This window comes from Gopherus flavomarginatus, chromosome 4 (genome assembly GCF_025201925.1).
Source record: "Gopherus flavomarginatus isolate rGopFla2 chromosome 4, rGopFla2.mat.asm, whole genome shotgun sequence".
In the NCBI taxonomy this organism is placed as follows: Eukaryota; Metazoa; Chordata; order Testudines; family Testudinidae; genus Gopherus; species Gopherus flavomarginatus.
Window position 1 is genome coordinate 19,160,403 of NC_066620.1, and position 16,700 is coordinate 19,177,102.

At 43.6% G+C, this 16,700-nt stretch overlaps 1 pseudogene; it reads left to right on the top strand.

The window, feature by feature from the left end:
* The window catches only part of LOC127049503 (erythroid membrane-associated protein-like), a 36,391-nt pseudogene extending 21,955 nt beyond the window's left edge, over positions 1–14,436 (top strand).
* Positions 14,437–16,700: the final 2,264 nt, after the last annotated feature.

The following is a 16,700-nucleotide window of genomic DNA, read 5'->3' on the forward strand; positions in this document are numbered from 1 at the left end:
TAAGTGCAACCTCATGCTGCTCTAGCTGCATGGAACGTGAGCTCTTTTTCAAAAGGTGAATTGATAAAACGTTAGCCTCAGCCCTGGTGTCAAGCTTGAACTTTATAGCAGTGTTTCCCAGCTGGTATGCTGTGGCACACTGAGGTGCCATGAGGCCCAAACAGGAGAACCATGGAATTAAAAAAAAACTACATATGAGAACAAAAATACCTTCCCTTGTATTTCAATTAGTGTTGGAGCCAGACCCTAACATCATTAACTTCATTGTATAGACTGTGAATGGCAAGGGTGGTAAACAGCTGAGGCAGTAAGAGGGTGAGTGGTGTGACTGTGATGGGGTCGGGGGGAACCCCATGCAGTGGGGGATTAGTCCACCCCATCCTTTGAACTGCCCTCTGTCTCTAGGCCATGAGACTTAAGGGCTGAAGTCCATAGAGTTGCCCTGGTCCACAGGGCTCTAAGGCCCAATGGCCACAGTCTATGTAGTCGCCCTGATCCACAAGGCATCAGGGCCCCGTAACCTATGTCAGATCTCTGCAGAGCAGTGAGGCCTAGCAGCCAGAGACCATAGAGACACCTTGGGTTCACAAGGTAGTGAGGCCTAGTGTCTAGAGTCAGTAGAGATACCCTCTTCTCAGGGCAGTATGGCCTGGCAGCCAGAGTCAATGACAATACCATAGGTCTGCAGGGCAGTAAGACCTCACAGCCAGGGTCTATAGTGATACCCTGGGTTTGTAGGGCAGCAAGGCCTAATGGCCAGTCCATAGAGATAACTCAGGTTCATGGGGTTGACTCCAGGCAGGTTTATCTGGCCTAACACCAGGATCAAGAGCATCGCCCTTCAGGCAGGGCTTTAAGGTCTGGTGGCCTGAGTCAGTAGAGTTGCCCTCCAGGCAGGGCTGTGTGGACTAGCTAGGGTGATCAGACAGCAAGTGTGAAAAATCGGGATGGGGTGGGGGGTAATAGGCACCTATATAAGAAAAAGACCCAAAAATCGGGACTGTCCTTATAAAATCGGGACATCTGATCACCCTAGGACTAGCGGCCAGTTGGGGTGTGTGGGGGCTGCCACCCAGGGGGAGGGGTGTGGCAGCCAGGTAAGGGGACCTAGACACTCCCTTCTCCACTGGGTCCCAGCTGAGAGTATCTTCCTTATGAATGTGCTACAGATTTCAGGAAACAGAGCAGGACCAGGGATATAAAGTTTACACCAGAACTCTTGTTATTAGTTACATGACAAGATGGCTCCTACAAACTTTGAGCATACAGCCTTTTCATGTACAGTAACTCCTCACTTAAAGTCATCCTGGTTAACGTTGTTACCTTGCTAATCAATTAGGGAACACGCTCGTTTAAAGTTGTGCAATGCTCCCTTCTAACCTCATTTGGCAGCCGCCTGGTTTGTCCACTGCTTGCAGGAAAAGCAGCCTGCTGCAGCTAGCTGGTGGGGGCTTGGAACCAGGGTGGACCGGCAGCCTCCCATCAGCTCCCCGCTCCCCTAAGCTCCCTGTGCAGCAGCTGCTGAGCAGGCTAGCAATTGCAGCTATCCCTCTCCCCACTGCAATGTGCTGCTCCTGCCTCCTGCTTGCTGTGCAGGGGGGGAAAGGGGGGCTAATGTCAGGATGTCCCCCTCCCCCCTGCTCCTACACCCCATTTACCTCTTCTTCTCCATATAGAGCAGGGTGGGGACACAGAGAGCCCCAGGGCAGCAGCAGCTATCTCAGCTTCCTGATCCACTTAAAAAGACAATGCACTTAAGAGTGGGTCAGCTTACTTAAAGGGGCAGTGTGCATCTCTCTCTTTCCCACACACAAGGTGTGTGTCTGTCTCTGTCTGCTATGCTATCTCCCCTCCCCTCCATTCCTGCTGCCTTGTAGTGAGAGGCTACATTAACAACAATGTGTTAACTCTTGAAGGCTCAACTGAGTGCTAGTTCATCATTTAGCACAGAGGTTCTCAAACTGGGGATCACGAGGTTATTACATGGGGGGTCGCGAGCTGTCAACTTCCACCCCAAACCCTACTTTGCCTCCAGCATTTATAATGGTGTTAAATATAAATATAAAAGTGTTTTTAATTTATATGGGGGGTCGCACTCAGAGGCTTGCTATGTGAAAAGGGGTCACCAGTACAAAAGTTGGAGAACCACTGATTTAGCAGCAAGACATTCCCTGGGAAATATCCCACCCTCTTCCACCCTCTAACTTCACCACCTCAACCAAGCTTCACAATCATCATTGCAGTGAACAGTATTAAATTGTTTGTTTAAAACGTATACTGTGTGTATATATACATATAATATATAGTTTTTTGTATGGTGAAAAAAATTTCCCTGGAACCTAACCCCCCCCATTTACATTAATTCTTATGGGGAAATTGGATTCGCTTAACATCATTTCGCTTAAAGTTGCATTTTTCAGGATCATAACTATAACGTTAAGTCAGGAGTTACTGTATCTGCTTCATGTGAGAGACCCCTGATAATGGGAGGCCTTTGGTGGTTACACTACTAATTTTAAAGAGACAATAAATACCACAATATACTGCAGCATCACTCTTTCTTCAATCTTTAAACTTGTCCCAATAAATAACTGAACTTCTCAAACAAAGAGGCCTGAGGCATGATGGAGTATAATGAAACATGGCTAATTTTGGAGGGAGAGGTGTTTAATAGTGTGTCTTATTATTGTTAATACTGTTAACATGCCTGGAGTTGAACTGGAATACGCAATGGAGAGGGACTCTTGCAAAATTTCTGTAGTGTAGAAAAAGCCCCTTTGTGCAGCCAGAATGGGCTCTCAAACTGGAGCTCGGAGGGAAATGGTTTCCTGTCCCATGAAGATTTTCAAATCTTCAAAAAAATTCCTTTTCCCCAAGGGGACATAACTGACACTTTTCAAAAGTTTTAATTAAAAACAAGAGAGAGAAGAGAGAGACCCCCACATCACAATAGTCTGCTGGTCAGGTTCTCACCTGGGATTGGGGGTCAAATCCCTGCTCCAAATCAGGGAGAGCAGGAATTTGACCCTGGATATCCTCTGTGAGTGTCCTAGCCACTAGACTAGTGGATATTCAAGGGTTTCACTCCTCCTCTGGTTTTGACCAGAAATCTCATTCTGGATCCAAGAAACCTTTCCTGTAAAAAAAAAAAATTTGGTTATGATGAATTGTCATTTTCTGACCAAAAAAACCCAACAATAAAACAATTTAGTTGAAAAATTCCTGACCACCTCTACTTCCAACCAGTGGCACAATGCCATGATCACCACAAAAGTCTTACTAGTGAAACATCTGTTCTATCAGTGTTTCCAAGTTAATGAGGCTTTGTCTTACAGACCCATTCTTCCTGAGGCGCTACCCCTTTAAGGTGGCTATGTACATACTCCTGGTTGTTGTGCGTTTGCTCACTTTCACAGCAAGCTACTTCTTCCGGAAGCAACACAAGGCAAAAGGTAAAGTTATAAGGGGACACTACAATGTACTCAGATATTTCCTTTAAACTATAAATTAGTTGAGGGTGGAGGTGGCTTCTCCATAGTTAAAGATGCAGCTACATTTTTATTTGAAGCCACATTTTGCTTCCTCTCTAAATTTCTCAAGAAAAGTCAGATTACCCTAAACTGGGAGTTCAGGATAGGCCTTGAGGTGGAAATTGTGAGGGAAATCTGAAGTCTTCCATTACTTTTTTGCCTATATCTTGGGAAATAAATGAAGGACCTAGAAGCCACATGAAACATATCACTAGATTCCCATAGCTAATGTCTAATGGATGAAATAAAATGCCAAAACCAAACTCCATAATTTACAATATGAAATGATGAGCCCTTCCCTTTGGAAATACACAGTGCTAATAGAACACCTGTGCAGTGCAGCAAGAGAGACGCTCAGCCGTCAAAGTACCCTTTGAATGCTGCACTAGGCTTGGAAATGAGAGTTCAAATATGCCACTGATTGGTTTTGTGCACTTCACAACCCTTATCAGAGAGCACAGCCAGGTATTGTACAGCAGCAGGGTTAAAGTAGCCCAACTTTTACGTGGAGGCAAGCCCTTGGTGACTTGCCCTAACTCACACAGAGAGTCTGTGGTAGAGCCAAGAATTGAGCCATGGTGTGAGTCCCAGGCTAGGGTTCTAACCCCTGCCTCTCAGGAACCTGTCTACGAAGGTGGCCACTCCCTTCCTTAGCTCATCAAGATCTAAGGCAGTGAACCAATGATTAGTTAAATAGAGACCACTTTAAAAATAACACCTGCAATTATTATTTTCCTTCCTGCAGCCTGGCATTATTGACTGTCACCACCCAAACCCTGCTCTGAATATGGAGTTATTCATTTCCTCATGGGCTTTCCCATGATGCTCATCACTGCAGTGTCTGAGCCTCACAAATTGCCTGCTAGCTCTCAAGTGTCAGTCCTATTTCCTCTCCTGTAGCCTGTTTTTTCAAAGAATCTTTTATCCTGCACAGGGGTGCAGCAATGGTGCCCAATCCTACGGGGCTGCAGAGGGTCCCTTCCTGACCTGCCAGACAACATGCCAGTCTCTGTCTGTCACTATCTCCTTTCCAGCAATTCTGTATTTTTTCTGTACTACCAAGTTCAGTGTGGATAGCCAGTCTCAGAAGTTTGATCCCAGTCAGGCACAGGAGACTGTTCTCTACAGGAGTATTGAATTGGGCTGTGACTGAAGCCTGGGTAGCTGAGGAGATTTGGTTGTTTTCATGCTGTTGGGCCTAGCTCAGTACCAGTCCAATCCAGCCAAGCTGATCTTTATTCCCCAAGTCACACAAATATGACTGTGTGCACAATATGTTACAGGGTTTGGGGTCCAATTAAACAGGAGAACTTTAACCACAGGTGGGAGAATCACTACAACAGGCAAGTGCAGGCCCCTGTGATACACAATACAAGGAGGTCAATAGGAACGGTTCTAGTGGAAGCCTGTTGATATAGTTCATTACCAGCCAACCAGTGCTCTGTAGAACATGCAGCATTTGTACTGGACTCTCCTCGTTTCTAACAAGTCTTTCCTCTTCCCTCGTAGAGGCTCATGTTGCAGAGAGAGGTAAGACTTTTCTATGGGAACTGCAATAGGGGGTGGGAAGGAGCATCTAGAGCTTTGAAACAAGTTGCTAGTGCCTCCCAGGTAGCCGTTAGGGGATCTGATGAACGAATGCTCATCTTGGTGGTTATTACATGCAAAGCAAAGCGCTGCCCAGCCCCCTCCTACCCTGCAAGTCTCTGCAATGCACCCCAGAGAGCACCAAGGATGACAGGAGTTTGCCCCACATGGACAGGCATAGGGTGTAGGCAAGTGTACGTTATAATGACCCTTCACTCTGTCACTCAGGATGTCAATGAGATGAAGATGTTTTTCACTTCCTCCTAAGTTTATAACATAACCTTTATGTAGATGGTGGCTGGGTCAGAGTGGGTGGGAAAAGGTGAGTCTTAGAAGCATAACTGTGAATTTCCAGCCTTTCTGACATCCTAAGCTTGTGTTTTGGTAAATTTCTTCACTAGAACATTATTTTATGGCTTGTTTTAACCACAGCCTCAAGTTCTTAAAGTTAACAGCATTTTCCATTTGGGATAGTTATCTCTCCATTAATTTTGATGGGACTGAAGCAGACCCTGAACCCGAACTCTTATGGAATTATTTATGTGATGTGCTATTAAGAAACTTACGATACATTCTGTTCTTGTTTTTAGGGAAACTCATTGCTGACCTTGGTAAGTTTCATAACCCTCTCCCTGTTATAAACCTTGTTCCTTGTTCCACCAGGAGATGGAACTTCCCTGATCCACGCATCCTCCTGACCTGACACTACGCATCCAACTCCCACTGTCTCCCTCTCCCACGTCTCCCTCTGCCCTTCAACTTTCAGATGGTCACCACCAGCTGCCTGACTCTGCCTCTACACTCTTGCTCACGAATTGCATCCTGGCCCATGACTCTTATTTGCCTCTCCAGATTGCCATGACTCCCACAATCATTTCCCACTGCTTCACCAACATTGACCCTTGCCAACTCCATGCACATCCACATCCCCTACACTTACACAAAACAAGGACATTCCAACACAAAACCATTTGTTTCCAGTTAAGCTTGAGCATTTCTATATAAATTCAAAGGCTGAGATCATAACATTCTGGCACTAACACAGAATGAGATCATGGTCATGTTGAAGGATCACATTTAGTATCAGAGGCATGTTGTGGAACCAATGCCAAGATTTCAGTTCTCTACTCACAAACTTTACTCCTATATTGACTTCTTGCTAGAGCTCAATTTGTTTGGGTGACTTAAGTATGGCTTTCAGTTTTCTTTTTTAATATTTTTAGAAGTGGAATCATAAGTTTTAATGTCCACAATTTTGAAAGTTTGAGAGTTTAAAATACTTTCTTTTTAGGCTTTTTTGGGGGGGAAAGGCTGGTGGCACATCTTCTCAGCCTGGAGTTCAGGCTTACAAAGAGTTTGGGAAAGTTTTGTGTTCGTTGTAATGTTCTTTGAAATGTGCCCTACAGAATGGTATGCAAGATACAAGGAGGGGCATATTTGCGTTTTTTGGCAAATTGGAGTAAAACAAGCTCATAGGCTGATGCTCTCATAATAATTTTCAAAGAACACATCAAAATTCATCTACTCACAAAAACATAAAATAAAGCAACAAATACCTGTACATTAAGATATTCTAGCTTCTGACTGATTGTATTCTGACCTCCATAGAGAGGTCTATCTGTGTCACACTGTCAGTCAATCTCTTTAATAATCACAGCACAGTTACATTAAATTACAGTCTGAATTATCCCCAGGTACTTGGCAGCATGAGATCGCATCTTTTGCCCTTTTCTTTCTTTAAATCAGAAATGGAGAGTGAGAGAGAGAAATGTTTCAGGCCAGTGGCAATGTGTTAACAATTGTATGTAAATGTCTCCAAAGGAGTGGGGGGAGGGGAATGAGAGTTTGTCTCTTTCTCTCTGGATGATGTGATTAATGGGATGAGGGATCATTGAAGATCCCTTCTACTGATGCAGCAACATCATGATCCTGCCTAGAAGCTATAGCAGCAGACCCCACTGCCTGGCTGCAGCTGCTGCAAGCCCAGCTCTGTCAGCAGCAGGAGCAGTTCATGGGCTGGCAGCCAGAGGTGCAACTGGCCAAGCAAGAAAGGACTCACCAGTGGAGAGAAGGTCTCCTGTGGCAGTTCACAGATCTGTGCTGGATGGAAATTTGAAGACTGCTGAGGGGGGTGGGGGGTGTCTCTTGGGTGTTTGAGGCCCAACCTGGTCAAACTGGCTTGGAAGATGAGGTGGAGGATTTTCTGAACACACCCAGGAAGGCTGCCAACCTCACTGGGAGGAGAGGGGCTGGGCTAGCTTAGTGATGCCCTTCTCCACAGTTGAGGCCAAGTCATACTCCTCTCTGACTCTGTCAGCAAAGGCACCACGAATGGTTTGGGCCAAACCCTTTCCTCTTGGAGTCTGTCTACAGATAGTAGCCCAGTGATTCCTGGATATAGCTATTTCCTGAGTTAAACTTTGAGTTTAGGACAATGAAAGAGATTATGGACACACAGTCCTGCAACAATTAGGGCTGGTCAAAAAAATTGCAAAAAAAAGTTGCAAATGAAAGATACCATTTCATTTAAATGTTTCGATGAAATTTTCAAAAGGAAAGAGATGAAATGTGACATTTAAACAAAGTCAAAATGTTTTGTTTTGACATCATTGTTTTGATTCGTTTTGTTTTGATTTTTATATTATATTAAAATATTATTTTTAAATTACATTGTATTTATATAATATGTATAGTGTTATGTCTATGCTTCATATTTAATATTTTAATATAATATTCAAGTATAAATGAAATAACTGAACACAATAAAGTTGAAATCAAACATTTTAACACTATGAAACAAAATGTGTCTATACTGTTGAACCAAAATATTTTGATGCTCCTAATAAGAACTTAAGAACAACCTATACTGGGTCAGACCAATGATCCATCTAGCCCAGTATCCTGTCTTTCAGCTGTGGCTAGTTCCAGATGCTTCAGAGGGAGTGAAGAGAACAGGGCAATTTATTGAATGATACAGCCCCTGTTGTTCAGTCCCAGCTTCTAGCAGTCAGAGATTAAGGGACACCCAGAGCATGGGGTTTTGTGCCTGACCATCTTGGCTAAAAGACATTGATGGACCTCTCCTCCATGAACTTATCTAAACCAAAATGGAACCAGATTGTTGAGCAGTTTTAAACTAAGGGCTGGGAAAAGTTGACTAGTGTGGAGGAGCACGGTGATTGGACAGCGAAATCCCTTAGGAGAGGATCTTCTAATGTCCTAGTAAGGAGGAGAGGATGGAAGATGATAAAATACAGGTAGGATCTGATGAGAAACAGTCAAATGAAAAAAAGTCCCATTCAATTACATCATGTAATGCGAGACAGCTAAAAAGTGACAAGTTTTTAAAGTTCTTATATACCAATGCTAGAAGTCTAAATAATAAAATGAGTGAATCAGAGTGTCTCATATTAAATGAATATATTGATATAATAGGCATCACAGAAACTTGATGAAATGAGGATAATCAATGGGACACAGGAATACCAGGGTACAAAATAAACTGGAAGTTCAGAACAGGTCATGCTGGTGGGGGAGTGGCACTATATGTGAAAGAAAGGATACTTCAAGTCTGCAGTACCGTCTACAACATGCTTTCACCTCCTGTTCTTGTGCTACAGATAACCCACTGTTTACCCCTTTTTGCAGATCATTTATGAATATGTTAAATAATACTGGTCCCAGTACAGACCCCTAGGGGACACCACTATTTACCTCTCTCCATTCTGAAAACTAACTATGTATTCCTACCCTTTGTTTCCTATCTTTTAACCAGTTACCGATCCATGAGAAGACCTTCCCTTTTATCCCATGACTGCTTACTTTGCTTAAGAGCCTTTGGTGAGGGACCTTGTCAAAGGCTTTCTGAAAATCTAAATACACTTATCCCCTGGATCCCCCTTGTCCACATGCTTGTTGACCCCATCAAAGATTTCTAGTAGATTGGTGAGGCACGATTTCCCTTTACAAAAAACATGTTGACTCTTCCCCAACAAATTATGTTCATCTATGTGCCTGACAATTTTGTTCTTTACTATAGTTTCAAACAGTTTGCTCTGTACTGAAGTCAGACTTACCAGCCTGTAATTGCTGAGGTCACCTGTGGAGCCCTTTTCAAAAGTTGGCATCACATTAGCTATCCTCTAGTCATTTGGAAACCAGTTCAACAGCCTGACTCACCCCTGTATGCTCTGGCCAACCTCCAGAGGAAAGTCCTGGAGTTCTTCTAGCTGGGAAAACACTAGGTCTCTGCAGGTATCCTGAGCCTCCCTCTGGAAGAGGGAGGACAGGGCATGGCATGTGTTCTCAACAAGGTCCACGCTTTCCATCTTGAGGCCCTGTAGAATCTCTTTTCTACTCAACATAGTCTGACATAGAGCACACTTCCTCAGCAACTTCCAAGGACTCTGATATCACTGGCAGCTGTTTTATCTCCATCCAAGAGGTCTCCCTCAAGTTCTCTCAAGGCTGATGGTCTTTCACAAGGATCTCCTCAGGACCTGGAAGTTGATCTCTGCAGCCAGGTCCATTGCAGTCACTGAGTGTATAGGCCTCCTTGCTGACCCCAGTTCATGGATGTGTTGCTGATGCGGTTTTCACACTCCCCTGATGTTTTTCATTGTAGTGAGATGGAGGCCTTGGCACATGCATACTTACAGTGCATCAGGTTGCAGTCTCTTTTCTGCCTCCTTCAGAACTTCTTGTTGAGGTTCTGGTTGCACTTTTCCCTGCACATTTTTATTTATACATTTCCTATCCATGGCCCCATGAAGTTGTAGGACCTCCTTCTCAACCTCCTGTTGGCCGTATATCAATCAGGGAGGAGGGGTTGGATGGAGGAGTTCCCTGCGACCAAGACTGTGGGTCTCAATTTTGTGCACTTGTCCATTCGCGTCTCCAGGCAGAGTTCCTCTGCATGGTATCAACTAGCTCCCTGGACTGTTTTGAGGAGCAGTGTGCACTTTCCAATGTTCTCTGCTCCATGTCTTCCTTCTGGAACCCTGATTGTAAATCTATGACCCGCACTTCCATTCCTGTTTTTTCGGTTGTTGTTCCCCAGAATCAATTGATCCATGTGTTTTTTTTTCTGGTCCTGGAAGCCCTTTTGGTTTATATGGGGACTGAATAGGCCTGTGTATGGAATGAGACAGCGGTCCTATGAAAAAGCTACAATGTGATCATATAATTAAAGACTGTATGCATATGCAAAAGGGGCCTGAATTAAAGTTGTAAAAGGAAACTTATTTCTGGCATTTTCTAATTTTGAGTGCTTGACCTGGCAACCTAAACAAAATTTCAACATAGTTTGTTAATATAATTTCATAGGTTTTTAGTTTTTAAAAATCTGTTAATTAAGATGTCTTCATCCCACATCATTAAATTTTGCACCCCAACCCTTTAATGCTGTAGTATCTCCTGCTACCATTTGAGCTAAAGAATTACCTACATTAGAGGACAGCAGGTATAAGCCTCTATTCCTCCCATGGAATAGCTATTCGACGAGTTCTACACATCCTCCTGTAATATGTATCTATATAGGTATAGAGATATACTTCTATAGTTTGTTTTGAAAATATTAACCTTAACTTAAAGTTAACTAAGTTTTCAGTTTCAGTAGCTAGGTAAATGTGTATTCACTGAACAGAGCTCTTTTGTAAATTTGTTATTTATTAATTTCTTTTTATTTGTCTTTTAGAAAAGCTCCAGGTTAAGCTTGGCAAGTTCCTTTTATCTTTAGTATAAACTTCAAGAAATGTTGTCATACTCAGACTGTCTGTGTCCAGTAGAGTTCTCATCTCTATTCCTCCAGTGAAACAGCTATTGGAGGAGTTCTATCTATCTGTCTATCTATCTATCTATCACTATACTAGACTATACAGCAGGGGTCGGCAACCTTTCAGAAGTGCTGTGTCGAATCTTCATTCATTCATTCTGATTTAAGGTTTCGCACGCCAGTAATACATTTTAATGTTCTTAGAAGGTCTCTTTCTACAAGTCTATAATATATCACTAAACTATTGTTGTATGTAAAGTAAATAAGGTTTTTAAACGTTTCAGAAGCTTCATTTAAAATTAAATAAAATACAGAGCCTCCTGGACCAGTGGCCAGGACCCAGGCACTGTGATTGCCACTGAAAATCAGCTTGCTTGCCGCCTTGGGCACCTGTGCCATAGGTTGCGTACCCCTGCTACACAGTTTGTTTTGATAATATTAACCTTAACTTAAAGTTAAATAAGTTTTCAGTTTCAGTATCTAAGTAAAGGAATTCTTTATGAGCAAAACCATTATCAAAATTTAGACTTACTTGAACAAGAGCTCTTTTGTAATTTATTAGATGTTAATTTCTTTTTATTTGTTTTTTAGGAAAGCTCGAGGCTGAGCTTAGTAAGTTCCTTTTATCTTTAGTATAAACTCTGTAAGAAGTGTTGTCATACTCAGACTATCTGTGTTCAGAGGAGTTCTCATCTCTCTGCTTGTGCTTGTTTTCAGGATGGAGAAAAACTCAAGTATATGGAGGTAAATAAAGCTCATTATTTTACTAATGTCAAAATCTGACCTGACCCCAATAGTTCTCTGCTTCCCCCTCTTTTACAATGCATGAGTCTCATGTGAAAAGTAAAGGATTAGAAACACTGTAGTAATTTCAGAGGGGATGGGAAGAGACACATGGTTCCCTAGCTTTTTTATAGACTAGGGATGTGCCCCTTTGGTACAGTGGTGAGTAGTGAGAGGATATTTTTCCCGAGGCATTATGAGCCTAATTCTTCACTGAATTTGGCCATGTATTTTCAGGTTAGTCCTTGTTTTATGCCTAATGTTGACCCTGTACTGACATTATCTAATCATTAAGTTGCTGAATATTCTCTTCCTAGTAGCAAGATTTCTATAACTATAGTTAAGACCCTACCCAATTCATGTCCATAAAAAACACGTCACAGACCATGAAATCTAGTCTTCCCCTGTGAAATCTGGTCTTTTGTGTGCTTTTACCCCATACCAAACAGATTTCATGGTGGAGACCAGTGTTTCTCAAATTGGGGGTCCTGACCAAAAAGGGAGTTGCAGGGGGTCACAAGGTTATTTTAGGGGGATTGCGGTATTGCCACCCTTACTTCAGCACTTCTGCCTTCATAGCTGGGAGGGTGGAGAGTGGCAGCTGCTGACTGAGGGCCCAGCTCTGCAGACAGCAGCACAGAATTAAGGGTGACAATACCATACTATGCCATCCTTACCTCTGCACTCCTGCTGGCGGCGGCTCTGCCTTCAGAGCTGGGCTCCCGGTCAGCAGCCAATGCTTTCCAGCTGCCTAGCTCTGAAGGCAACATTGCCACCAGCAGCAACACAGAATTAAGGGTGCCAGTACTGCACACACCCCCAATAACCTTGAGACCCGCTCACAACTCCTTTTTGGGTCAGGACCCCTACAATTACAACACTGAAATTTCAGATTTAAATAGCTGAGATCATTAAATTCATTATTTTTAAAATCCTCTGACCGTGAAATTGACCAAAATGAACTGTGAATTTGGTACGGCCCTAACTATAGTGTTTTAAATGCCAGTTTCCATTCAGGGAAATATGAAGAAATTAAAACTATTTTTCCCCCTTCCAAATGGATGGGGAGCTGAATTCTGGTGGATATTGACAAGTTTCAGGAAATGTCATCATCTCTTTTTATCAGATTATCATATTTTCAAAATTACATGGTAAGATGAGGAGTAGGGGGACCTGGAGAATGGTGATAATGGGATTTGGAGCCCTTCATTTGTAGACTTCCTGTCTAAACCCCAGCATCTGAGGGCTGATTTAGGGATCTCTGTGCCATGAGCTGCTGGTGAGAGTTCAGGTTCCAATAGACAGGTGCACACATAGATCAAAATGATCACAGGTTTTGGGTGTAGTTGGATACTAGACTTCGTCACCACACTAGTATCTGTTCTTTTCCTGCTTTGGGACCTGAATTGCATGTGCTGACCTTTATACGTGTGCAGAGTCCTATTAACTCCATTGGGACTCCATGTAGATAGTCCACACTGACAGGGCTTTTCATAAAAAACAGATTGTTTTCATGAGAGGAGCTGTAGAGAGAGCTGCAAACACAATCCTGCAATGCTCAGAGCCTTATGGAGGGGAGATGCACACCTGCTGGGATGTGCATACATTCACATCAGATGTGCTGACAACAGCTGCATGGTACAGTTAAAGTTGCACTATGCTTGGAAGGATGTGCCAGCATCTGCACAGCTAAGGCACAAGGCCTCCTCATCAGCTTCGTCCTGGCACTGGCCAAGACAGCATCCATCACGTCAGAAGGTAGAAGCTGGACAGGGGTGGTGCTCTGTGACTGTGAGGCCTATTTACATGCCTTTGTCTGATCACACCTCTGGCCAGTATCCACTGACTCCTGAGATACCTGTGAGGTGGTGGTGATAGTGGTGGTGGGTTTACTGGCAGGGATTCTCTGCTCGGTGTCTCCCTCCGGATCCCTCATTTTTTACCTCACTCCTGCTCCTGGTTTCTCCTTTGTTGTCCCAGGTACTCAACTGTGGCCTGGGCTTAGTGGTTCCTCTCTGTTAGTTGAGTGGATGGGCCTTAGTCCTGAGTGGACCTAGACCCATCCCAGACCTGCAAACAGCACGGCAGCAGCTCCAGGTATCTTGGCAGAGGGCGCTGCAATTAATCCTTCCCCAGCCCTAGCAGTGTCAGCTCCTGGCAGCAAGACAGAAAATTAGCTACTGTCTTGGCCAGAGCAGGGCTGCTAAGTCCTCTCGCAGAGCTGAGCTCTGCCTCTGATGCTTTGATTCTCTCTCTCAGAAGTGAAGGTGACTCTGGATCCAGACACAGCTCATCATGGGCTCAAGCTGTCAGAGGACTAGAAGACTGTGACATGTGAATCGAAATATCAGGATCTGCCTAACAATCCCAAGAGATTTGACGAAGTTTTCTGTGTGCTGGGTTCTGACGGATTCACATCAGGAAAAATTTATTGGGAAGTGGAGGGGATGGGGACAATCTGGGCCATAGGGGTCACCAGAGAGTCTGTGAGGAGGAAGGGACAAATCAAATTTACCCCCGAGGAGGGGATCTGGGGGATAGAACAGACCAGGGGTCACTACTCACTGCTCACCACCCCTGAGATCCCCCTGCCATGTGTGAGACACCCAAGAAGATTCGGATCTATGTATACTATGAAAAGGGGCAAGTGGTATTTTTCAACCCAGATAATGGTGATCTGATCGCCAGTCTCACAGCTTCTTTCAATGCGAGAAAATATTCCCCTTCTTCTGGGTCTGTTCCCACCTCACACTAACCATCTGAGACATTTGGAGATCAGATGGGTAGGGGTGGGGGTGGGGTGTAATTTGTTCCATTGGAGCCACAGCTCTGTCTCCAGCATTCGCTGTGGCACTGGGGATCTCCACTGGCCCCACAGTCACAGAAAGCAGGGAACAGTCAATGTCTCTGCTGCTTCTCTCTCTCTCTGTGGGGCCTGCAGAGGCCACAGGCCCAGGGAGTGAGCAATAATCATGCTGGCTGTGTGGGGCAGGAGTGGTGCTAAGTAGTGGGAACTGGAGAGAGGAAATTGGGGATGAGGAGGAGAAGGTGGGGAATTATTCTTAACTCTGACCCATGCTACAAACTAAATGCTACAAACAAACTGACAAGCTCTTTCAGTACAGATGCAGAACCACAACATTCTCAGCTCTGTCATTGGCAGAGCCTCACCGTCAGTCACCCATGCACGTATGGTGGGGTCTGGTGATTCCTCACCATCTCCCTCCCCTTTACTGTAGGGATCCAGATTACTTATCACACTGCAAGGACTTGATCCAAATCCTAAAAGATGCTCTGTCTCAGAAAGATGCAGAGAGGGAACCAGGTGACATTACCACCTCCATGGCGAAGTCCCAATTTAATGCATGCTGTAGTCAAACCAGCAAAGTTGGTTTTTGCACTGCAACCACTGAAGGGCAGCATTTCTGCATGCTGACTTTACACTGTTATGCTGGAAGGTGTTAGTGACTGCCATCAATCGCAGATAAGGGTAATGTCCATGGGTGTGCTAAATACACTTACTTTTTAATGGAAGGTGTAATTAACACCCTTTGTGGAGTGAGATAGCTGGAAACCGTAGGGGACTAGTAACTGCTGATAGTAAGGGGGCAATTTAAAGTTTATGGTGGTTTCAAGGATTCAAGGCAGATACTCATGAGACAAAGCAGTTTTGGTTTCTACTGCTACTTTTCATAGAATTATAGAAGTGGAAGGGACCTCGAGAGGTCATCTAGTCCAGTCCCCTGCACTCAAGGCAGGGCTAAGTATTATCTTATTATCCCTGACAGGTGTTTGTCTAACCTGCTCTTAAAAATCCCCAGCGATGGAGATTCCACAGCCTCCCTAGGCAAGTTATTCCAGTGCTTAACCACTCTGACAGTTAGGAAGTTTTTCCTAATGTCCAACCTAAACCACTCTTGCTGCAATTTAAGCCCATTGCTTCTTGTCCTATCCTCAGAGGTTAAGAAGAACAATTTTTCTCCCTCCTCCTTGTAACAACCTTTTATAGACTTGAAAACTGTTATCATGTTCCCTCTCAGTCTTCTCTTCTCCAGGCTAAACAAACCCAATTTTTTCAATCTTCCCTCATAGGTCATGTTTTCTAGACCTTTGATCATTTTTGTTGCTCTTCTCTGGACTTTCTCCAATTTGTCCACATCTTTCCTGAAATGTGGCACCCAGAACTGGACACAATACTCCAATTGAGGCCTAATCAGCACGGAGTAGAGCAGAAGAATTACTTCTCGTGTCTTGCTCACAACATTCCTGCTAATACATCCCAGAATGATGTTTGCTTTTTTTGGCACAGCTTTACACTGTTGACTCATATTTAGCTTGACCTCCAGATCTCTTTCTGCAGTACTCCTTCCTAGGTAGTAATTTCCCATTTTGTCTGTGTGCAACTGATGGTTCCTTCATAAGTGGAGCACTTTGCATTTGTCCTTATTGAATTTCATCCTATTTACTTCAGACCATTTCTCTTTTTGATGTCATATATTTTACAATACTATGTAATAGCAGATGGAGACTGTTCTAAAAGAGAGCTGCACATGAAGAAAACTGTGATTGTACGTTTTGTACCTGCATTAAAAATCTTAAAGAAAGTTGTCCTAATCTATGGGTAGCATTTAGGCCAATTCATATGTTACTGGCTCTGACACTTGAGATCTTTAAAAAAGAGCAGTCACAGAAATTCTTCTGCATTCTGTCATTTGCTGCTTTGGTGTGCTCACCGCTACCTTAGAATAAAGTGCCAGAATCAGTCTTGTGAATAAGATAATCCCAACACAACTGCAATACAGCTTTATAATTACAACCAAACCAAATGAGGTTTTGATACAAAAATAATAGCCCTATCCCTCATTCACATTCCCAAGCACTAAGATAACAAATGATTTATGTTAGCACACTAGGTGCATATTAATTTCATAGGCAGTGTCAAGGAATTTTCCTGATTCTCGTGGCAAAGATGCAAGTGGATTGTTCCACAGCACAAAATACAAGTGTTGCCACTGGGGTGAAAGCTC